The sequence below is a fragment of the Phacochoerus africanus genome, chromosome 3 (assembly GCF_016906955.1).
Source record: "Phacochoerus africanus isolate WHEZ1 chromosome 3, ROS_Pafr_v1, whole genome shotgun sequence".
Lineage (NCBI taxonomy): Eukaryota > Metazoa > Chordata > Mammalia > Artiodactyla > Suidae > Phacochoerus > Phacochoerus africanus.
Window position 1 is genome coordinate 189,572,187 of NC_062546.1, and position 9,123 is coordinate 189,581,309.

Here is a 9,123-nt window from a genome sequence, read left to right on the forward strand (position 1 = left end):
ATGCACAGTTAGCATACTTCACATACTAGGAAATAAAGCCAAGAGAAATAATAACCAAGTCCATGGCCTCAAGTCTTGGTCTGCAGAACATGGAGATGTCAAATGTAGATGCAGCCTGGGAGGGTTGTATATATGATTCTGAAAGTCTGGCATCCTGACTCTAGGCTCAGCCTTGCTTATACCTATCAGTAAGACCTAGGAAAAATCACTTTTACATTCCAGCTTCATCTGGACAATAAAGGAAATGGGCTTGAAGATTGAAAGTCTCTCCCAGATTTCTAGTCTTGAGAAGATGGGGAGGGATGTACTTACTAAAACCTAATTTTCCAGTGAGAAATTTTGTTTTAAGAAGTTGTCATCCCCTTCTCAGGAAGTTAAATTTGTTTCACTTGAAAACTAGTTTCAAGGGAAGAAGTTAGTCATTGTGAATAGAGACAACACACCCATTTCAAGCAGCCCCTAGTATAGCAGGATCCTAGCATTGCTCACCACCTAAGATGTGCAAAGAAAATACAATCCCCTGATTCCTCTGGTTTTCCTCATGAATCCACATTAGTGAAGAAACTTAGGTAGAGCATGTATCTGTGTAGAAATTTGTTCCTCCCTGAATCTCTTAAAGGATTTGCTGCAGAATGGGTAGGCTGGTCTGTTCCCTGGAGTTGTGGCTGCTGGGGTATATGTAATTGGGTTCTGTTGGCTTTTTCGCTGATATGCTGTCACACATCATGGGATCCATGGTCCCGACCACTTCCCAAAGATGTCTTGGTCCAGGCACAGAACCACTTCTTAGCTGATGCCAGGGATAAGCCACTCCACCAGCCACTCCACACCTTTGCATTTCCTCCCACAAACTCTGGCCCCTCCCTTGGGTACTGTTGTTCAATGCCCTGGAAGCCCATGAAAATGGATCTATCAGGAAGGTAGCCATTAGCCCATTAGTCTTAGGTCCTCGCTACATGTAACTGGGTATATATAAGGCCCATCCTCCTGAAGGTTAAGTTCAGAATGGTGTTCATAGAAGGAGAGACTGTGATGGGCTGAGACCTTTGGAATCTGACCTACTTGTTCCACATCTGACTTCCTTCTTCTTATAATTTTTAAGGGCCAGAAGAGGTGGACCTCAAACTATTCCCTTCTTCTAAGCCTTCTTTTCCTTCCACCCCAGAACAGTATACCTCAAGTTCAAATACCAAATATAGAGGGCAGAAAAAAAGGAATGTCCCTCCTGAACTATAGAAGAACCTGAATCCTGGGTCTATGTTCTAAATCATCCAGCCTTGGTCCTGATATGTTAACAAGAGTTAAAAGAATTTAGAAAATCCTTTCTATCTGGACTAAGCTTGATTTCAAGATTACTGGCCTGCTGAGAAATACAAGTTTTATCTTTGTCTTTGCTTTCCTTTATAGAAATCCTAAACCTCCCCAAGGCAAATAAATGGGCATGTCTGGAAGAACAGGGGAAGAACAAGAAAAGGAAATGCAGGAGTTCCTGTCGTGGCGCAATGGTTAACAAATCTGACTAGGAAGCGTGAGGTTGTAGGTTCGGTCCCTGCCCTTGCTCAGTGGGTTAAGGATCCAGCGTTGCCATGAGCTGTGGTGTAAGTTGCAGACGCAGCTCGGATCCCTTGTTGCAGTGGCTGTGGTGTAGGCCAGCAGCTATAGCTCCGATTCGACCCCTAGCCTGGGAACCTCCATATCCCATGAGAGCAGCCCTAGAAAAGGCAAAAAGACAAAAAAAAAAAAGAAAAGAAAATGCAAAGAGAAGCACAAGAACATATTTCAAAAAATATTTCCCTATTTTAGCAATAAGTCATGTGGTATTAAAAATAGAGACCAGACAAGTTCCTGTAGTGACTCAAAGGTAACAAACCTGCTAGTATCCATGAAGATACAGGTTCAATCCCTGGCCTTCCTCAGTGGGTTAAGGATCCGCCATTGCCATGAGCTGTGGTATAGGTCACAGACATGGCTCAGATCCCATGTTGCTGTGGCTGTGACATAGGCCGGCAGTTTGCAGCTCCAATTTGACCCCTAGCTTCCCTAGCTTGGGAACTTCCACATTCCACAGGTGTGGCTCTAAAAAAAAAAAATGAGAGAGACTGGAGAAAAAAGGGAAACAGGAAAAGCAAGAAAATATCAAATATGGCTTATTTATAATACATGGGGATAAACTCACCTCGAACTAGACCTCTCACCCTCCTAGTTGTCCTCTCTTGTGGTTTGGCTATAATAAAACAATATATGAACATCTTAATTTGTGGCAAAAGACCATGCTACACCCCACATGTCTAAATATGTATTTTCTTGAAATTATATCTGTTACCATTTTGACAAATTTCAGAGGTACCAATGATTTTAATATAATTTATTGGACTATAATACATATACAGAAAAGTGGATATAGCCTAAGTTCAAGTCAATGAAATTTCACAAAGTGGATACGCCTATGTAACCAGCAGCCAGATCAAGAAAACAGGCCATCATCACTATCCAGAAGCATCCTGTATTCTCTCCTAATCACTGCATGCCAACTCTGACCAAGGATAACTTCTAGCCTGACTTTTAATACTACCAATTATTTTTACCTTTTTCTGAACTTCCTATGCACAGAATCATATACCCGTGTAATCTTTTGTACCTCTTTTTGCTCAACATTGTAAGATTCACCCATGTTGTTGAGGTAGTTGCACTTCAATCATTCTCATGCTATGAATTATTGCATGACTATGCCACAATTTTTTATTCATTCCGCTGGAGATGTATATTTTTTTACAGTTTTGTGCTATTTTCAGTTTGAATCATACTGCTATAGATGGTTTTGGACATAACTTTTGATAAACATAAGAACATTTGCTGGTGTTGTGCACATTCCATTTACCTGATTGATTTCCTAAACATTATCCCATTTGATCTCCCTTGACCTTGTCTCAGGAGTGAGGTGGTGAACACAACCTAGATAAAACATTCAAATGCAGTGTTTCTCCATTACAGCTAGTTTATCATGCCCCCAAATTTTGATCTTCATGGTACACAAAAAACAAAAAAAATCTATTTTCTGGAAAATGTCTATGGTCTTTCTCCATTTGTTAGTTCATCTCATCTCATACCTTGCTCTTAGAGCTGGACTCAGATCAGGACTAAAGTTGAGGGAGGGTGAATGCCTCTAACTCTTTAAATCAACACATCTTCTTTCCATGGAAAGTAGCAGATGCTTTGGAGCCAAGCCTCTGGCATTTGCTAGCTATGGGAACTGAGGATAGTCACTTAACCCCTCTCAGACTCAGCTTTCTCATCTCTAGGTGGGAAAAATAGGTTTGTCATGAGGTTTAAATAAGCTACTTTAGATTTTAAAAAAAAAAAAAAACTTCCCCTAATTCTCAATAAACATTCACTATTATTACCATTTTGCCCCATTAACCCCATCACAGACTAGAGCATTTGCTCTGGGACTCATCCCATATCTCCATGTCCTTTCTGCTTCAGTGCACTTTGGCCTGATTCCCACCTGCCCACATCTGTGTTCTCTGAGCACCAAAACCTGCTTTGCCCACCCATGTGGTAGGTCAGTAATCAGAGGAATTAATGTTCCCTAGAAGCAGCTCTCAACTAGGACAGATGGGAGTTGGCATTAAAATACCTCGGCTCCCTCACTCCTAGGGTAGAATAAATGTGAAGTATGCACTCCGTCTACACTGGCTCTCAGAAATGCCCCAGTAGGATTAAGCTCAGAAAGCCCAAGGCAGCAACTAGCTTAGTAAGCCACACTTTGTTGGCTGCCTTCCCTTCCCTATCTCTCTTCTCCATTTCCCTCCTAGTGTTTCATTCACCTCCCTAACCAACCACTTAAACACTGAAATCTCATCTTAGGCAGGGACTATTTCTGAGGGAATTCAAACTAAGACGAAAGCCAATGGCACCACAAAGGACAGAGCTATGTTGTGCTATGTATGATTTTGGGAAGCTCACTGTTACTGAGTCAGACTGCCAATTTCGAGGCATGAGAGGTTGGCAAACATTGGACCCCCATCTGAAGATTTGGATTTGACCAGCTCTGCTATTTGCTAGCAGATGAAAATAGGCAATTCGTGTAACCTATCAATTTACCCTGCTCAATTTAAAGTGAGGATAAAATGGCAGTAATGGTAAGTTCAGTTCACTTTGGACCCCCAAAATTCAAATATTTGACATCTTGTAGACAAACTCCTTGATGGTTTTCTGAATTTACTGGTTTTTATTTGGATGCTGAGCATTATGAAACAGGTAATAAGTATGAATTTGTTTCTCATCATTTAGGTGTAAGACATATCACAACTTTTCATTGTCCATCAGAGGGTGGAGACTCCATGGACTATATTTATCTCACCAGGCCAATATAGGAGCAGTGACATTTGGGGAGTTGCAAGGCTAAAACACTGGATATTGTGTCCCTTAGCATCCATGAGACATTTTCAAAGATGCTGCTATGTTTCAAAGCATGGTGTTAAAGCAAGATTCAGGAGCTTACCTTTGGAGAACCCACCAGCCTCTTCTTTACACTTTTGTCCTTCCCTCCCCTTTTTATTTCATTTTTAAATTTTTTTAGTGTACTTGAATATAACATTTTTAAAATTTTTGTTATAGTTGATTTACCATGTTCTGTCAATTTTTCCTGTACAGCAAAGTGACCCGGGTATATACATATATACACATTCTTTTTCTCATATTATCTTCCATCACATTCCATCACAAGTGACTGGATATAGTTCCTTGGGCCATACAGCAGGACCTCATTTTTTATTCACTCTCAATGCAATAGTTTGCATCTACTAAGCCCAAATTCCAAGTCCATCCCACATCCTCCCCCTCCCCTTTGGCAACCACACATCTGTTGTCTATGTCCATGAGTTTGTTTCTGTTCTATAGATAGGTTCATTTGTGCCATATTTTAGGTTCCATACATAAGTGATATCATACAGTATTTGTTTTTCTCTTTCTGACTTACTTCACTTAGTATGAGAATCTCTAGTTCCAGCCATGTTGCTGCCCAATGCATTATTTTGTTCTTTTTATGGCAGAGTAGTATTCTGTTGTATTTATGTACCACATCTTCTAATACATTCATCTGTTGATAGACATTTAGGTTGTTTCCATGTCTTGGCTATTGCTAATAATGCTGCAATGAACGTAGAGGTGCATGTTTCTTTCTGAATGAAAGTTTTGTTCAGATATATGCCCAGGAGTGGGATTTCTGGATGATATGGTCATTCTATATTTAGTTTTCTGAGGTACCTCCAAACTGTTTTCTGTAGTGGTTGTACCAATTTACATTGCCACCAACAGTATATGAAGTTTCCCTTTCCTCCACACCATCTCCAGCATTTGTTATTTGTAGCTTCCCTCTCCTTTGAGCAATCAAAATACAAAGCTTCATTCTCTCTTGGGGTAAAAGAATTCCTTCCATCAGACAAAGACATGGCTACCTTCTTGACACATAAAAAAAGGAAATACCCCTCTTTTAATAGCAATGAGCCAATAGCAAAAAACAAGAGTTGTTCTTTTTTCCATTAGAAAATCTTCCCCTGGAGTTCCCATTGTGGCTCAGCAGAAACAAACCAGACTAGTATTCATGAGGACATGGGTTCACTCCCTGGCCTTGCTCAGTGGGTTAAGGATCCAGCGTTACTATAGCTGTGGTGTAGGTCAAAGATGCAGCATTACTATAGCTGTGGTGTAGGTCGAAGATGCATTGCTGTGGCTGTGATCTAGGCCAGCAGCTATAGCTCAGATTTGACCCCTAGCCTGAGAACTTCCATATGTCATGGGTGCAGTCATAAAAGTACCAAAAAAAAAAGAAAAGGAACAAAATCTTTCCCTAAGTACATAGCTTTGGTCATTACATCACAGCTCTGCTTCTCCTCTCTGAACAGTGGTGGACAGAGTGAGGAGAGATACTGATGTTTGATGGAAAGAATTAAGTCATAGGAAGCAAAATGAACTTAAAAGTCGTTTGAATTTTCCTAACTTATTTACCTGATTTACTTAGAATGGGTGTACCAAACATGGCTCTTGATCACAAGACTCTGGTTACAGTAAGCAAAAGAGAATATCAATGAGAGGACATTAAGGATGCCAAATCATCAAGACAAGAAGACCCAACTTAGAAAATGAGCAAAAACCATAGAAACCTAAAGATGTGGCAACTGGAAGCACAACAAAATCTTGCAGCAAGAACAGTCTGGTCTATACAATGTCCCATTGATGTGACAATGACTCCCAAGCCTCCCACATCTTTGTATCACTCCTTCAGAGACAAGTTCCCCCAAAATGGAAGTAATTGGCCATGTAATTTATATTCCTTTGACTGCAGTGCCACAGAGAAAGGGGGGCAGTCTCCTCCCAGACAGATTATCCACAAGGAGAGTCTTCCCCCAAGTGATAAGGAAAGGAGTCAATGTAAAAGAGGAGGTTAAATGGACAAAATCCCATCATTAATACTCCTCAGTTATTAAGATTTAGTAGCTCTCTTCTCTTCTAGGTCTGTTTCATCATCTGTAAATGAGAGTGTTGGATTCAATAACATTTGGTTCCTTCCAGCCCTCAAAGAGCCTATCACCTCCTCCTCACCTCTTCCTCTGACAGTTATATCTCTGAGGGTCTGCATTAGAGAGAGCTCAGAGACAGGTAGCATCCACAACCAGAGGTGAGAACACAACAAATGTGGAGTGGAATTAGGCTCATCATAAAAAAAAAATAATAATTGAGGAACTTCCCTGGTGGTTCAGTGGGTTAAGGATCTGGCATTTTCACTGCTGTGACTCGGCTTGCTGCTGTGGCTTGGGTTCAATCCCTGGTCTGGCAACTTCCACATGCTCTAGGCACACCAAAAATTATATATTGATTTGATATCCCACTGACGTATCTTCCTGTTTATCTATATGTTCCTAAGAACCACCATTTATTTCATTAAATCCCAAGGGAAAATGCCCCATTTCCTGATTTTTTTCAAATGGCTTTCTCCATGCTGATTCTTCTCTTTTACCCAAAATATTTTTTCCTCTGGACTACAGGAATCTTCCTGAACTTTTCTCCAAATTCTCTACTTCACAGCCTTATGTACTTGAATCACCCATCTAGCCAAATCTAGAAACCTCATAATTTATTTATTAAACTACAATTTAATTGTTCCCAGTTGTCCGTGTCCTTTCTCCTTTGAAGAACTAAATTGATTGCTTAAAATCAATAATTTCAGCTATTTTAGACTTTTATTCTGTGAAGCATATCTTTTTGGTTTGGGTTGTTTTTTGATTCCTTTTTTATTCTGGATTTTAAAAAAATGTTTTACAATCCCTTTTCCCAGTGATCACCAGTGACTAAAAATAACCAGTTTTGATTCTTTCTTTCCATTTTTTCAGCAAGGTCTTCAAAGAATCCTCTGTATTCCTTTCTCTTCTATGAAGCCCTCTTTTGCTCCCCTATCATTTCCATTTAGCAACCAAGACAATCACTCTGTAATGATTTGTTTCTCTCTAAGATCTTTACCCAATTCTCCTTGCTTTCTCTAGTGTATGATGTACATACTACTTTTGTTAAGTCCCACATTCTTTTTTTTTTTTTTTCAGAAGGCCTGCGGTTCTTTGAGCTTTAATTATGGCGTCTTAAAAAAATTCCTCAGCTGCTTTCATGCTCGTGATTTTATACTTCCTCTATTGCACCTTATTCACCAGATTTCTTAATTCCCCAAAATTTACTTTCTTGAAATCTGATATCTTTGTATAGCTGCATTGTTTGAATCTACATCTTATTATTCTCAATGTGAGTCATCTGTGGACATGGAAACTCTTTGGCCTGCCTGCTATCTTCAAATAATAATTTTTTACTTCTCTCTCCACCCCACTGCAAAAAGCTGCAATCCAGCAATTCAGAATAGCTAAAGGTAATCAAAATTTTAACATACCATTAAATCAAAATATCTTTATTAATGACCAAAAAGCCATAATAATTCTTGGCCTTCCATTTATCTTTCAATATAGGCATCACTTTTCTTAGAAGGGTCAGGCTAGAATTACCTAGCACAGGGCCAGACTTTGTTGTCAACCATCAGAGATCAATTTCTTAAGAAGATGCATCTAATCTAGAAAGAAGGAAATATTGTCTATGATCCTAATATTTGAATCAATTGAAAAGAATTACAAAGAAAGCTAGAGTTCCAGAGAAGTTGGAAATATACCTATTAAATGTACAAACATCTACCTTTTTAAAAGCAAGTTACAGATCAATACAGGATTTGAACATGGGAGAATGAAAGTGAAAACCACTTCCTGGAACTAAATTAGTTCTTGGAATTCTTTTGGCTCAAATGTAAGGTTATTATCGTAAAAGTCGTCATGTACTGCAACCCTGTACTGACTTCAAAGGGAAGTATCAACAAAGACGATCACTCTTAAACATGAGAACGAATATCTTGATGGAGGCAAGACAAATAACATCTGAATTTTGGTTGGTTTGAGTAGAAAAAGAACCAGTAATTGAGGGAAAGGGTTTAACCAAAAGGATTTGAGCCCATTTGATTAAAAGTATTTTTTAAAGTCTCGCATAAGCATCCCTGAATATTGGACTTTCTGAGGTTTATCCATCACTAGTCATTTTCCAATTAACTGCACATCCTAATAACCCCCGATCCTAGTTCAATGGCTTCAGTGACTGATAATTTTGCTTCTTTTCAGGACAGATATTTAAAGCTGAAGCCTTGGGATTGATATTATGATCATTTTGTGGGTTTCAGTTTGCAATCCTGATTATTCAGAGTGTTTATTTCTTTTGCATCATCATTTTAGTATCAGGTAGCTTCCACCAGGTAAATCAAGTGCAATGCTATAGATTTACTGGCTGGACTTTTCTAAAAAATGGATAGTGAAATATCACAATAGTGTAGTTAAGTTTGCACCTCAATAAAAGTTATAAGCATACATGCAAAATACTTATGAACTGTGACACTTTCATCCACATGTTTAAAATGTTACATGATTTAGCAATTAAAAATGAAAAAAACTACAAAAAATACAGCATGGATACATCTTAAGAAATAAAGTTGAATCAGACAAACACAGAATAAGGAACATTCTATTTAAAAGGGAGCAATGAAAT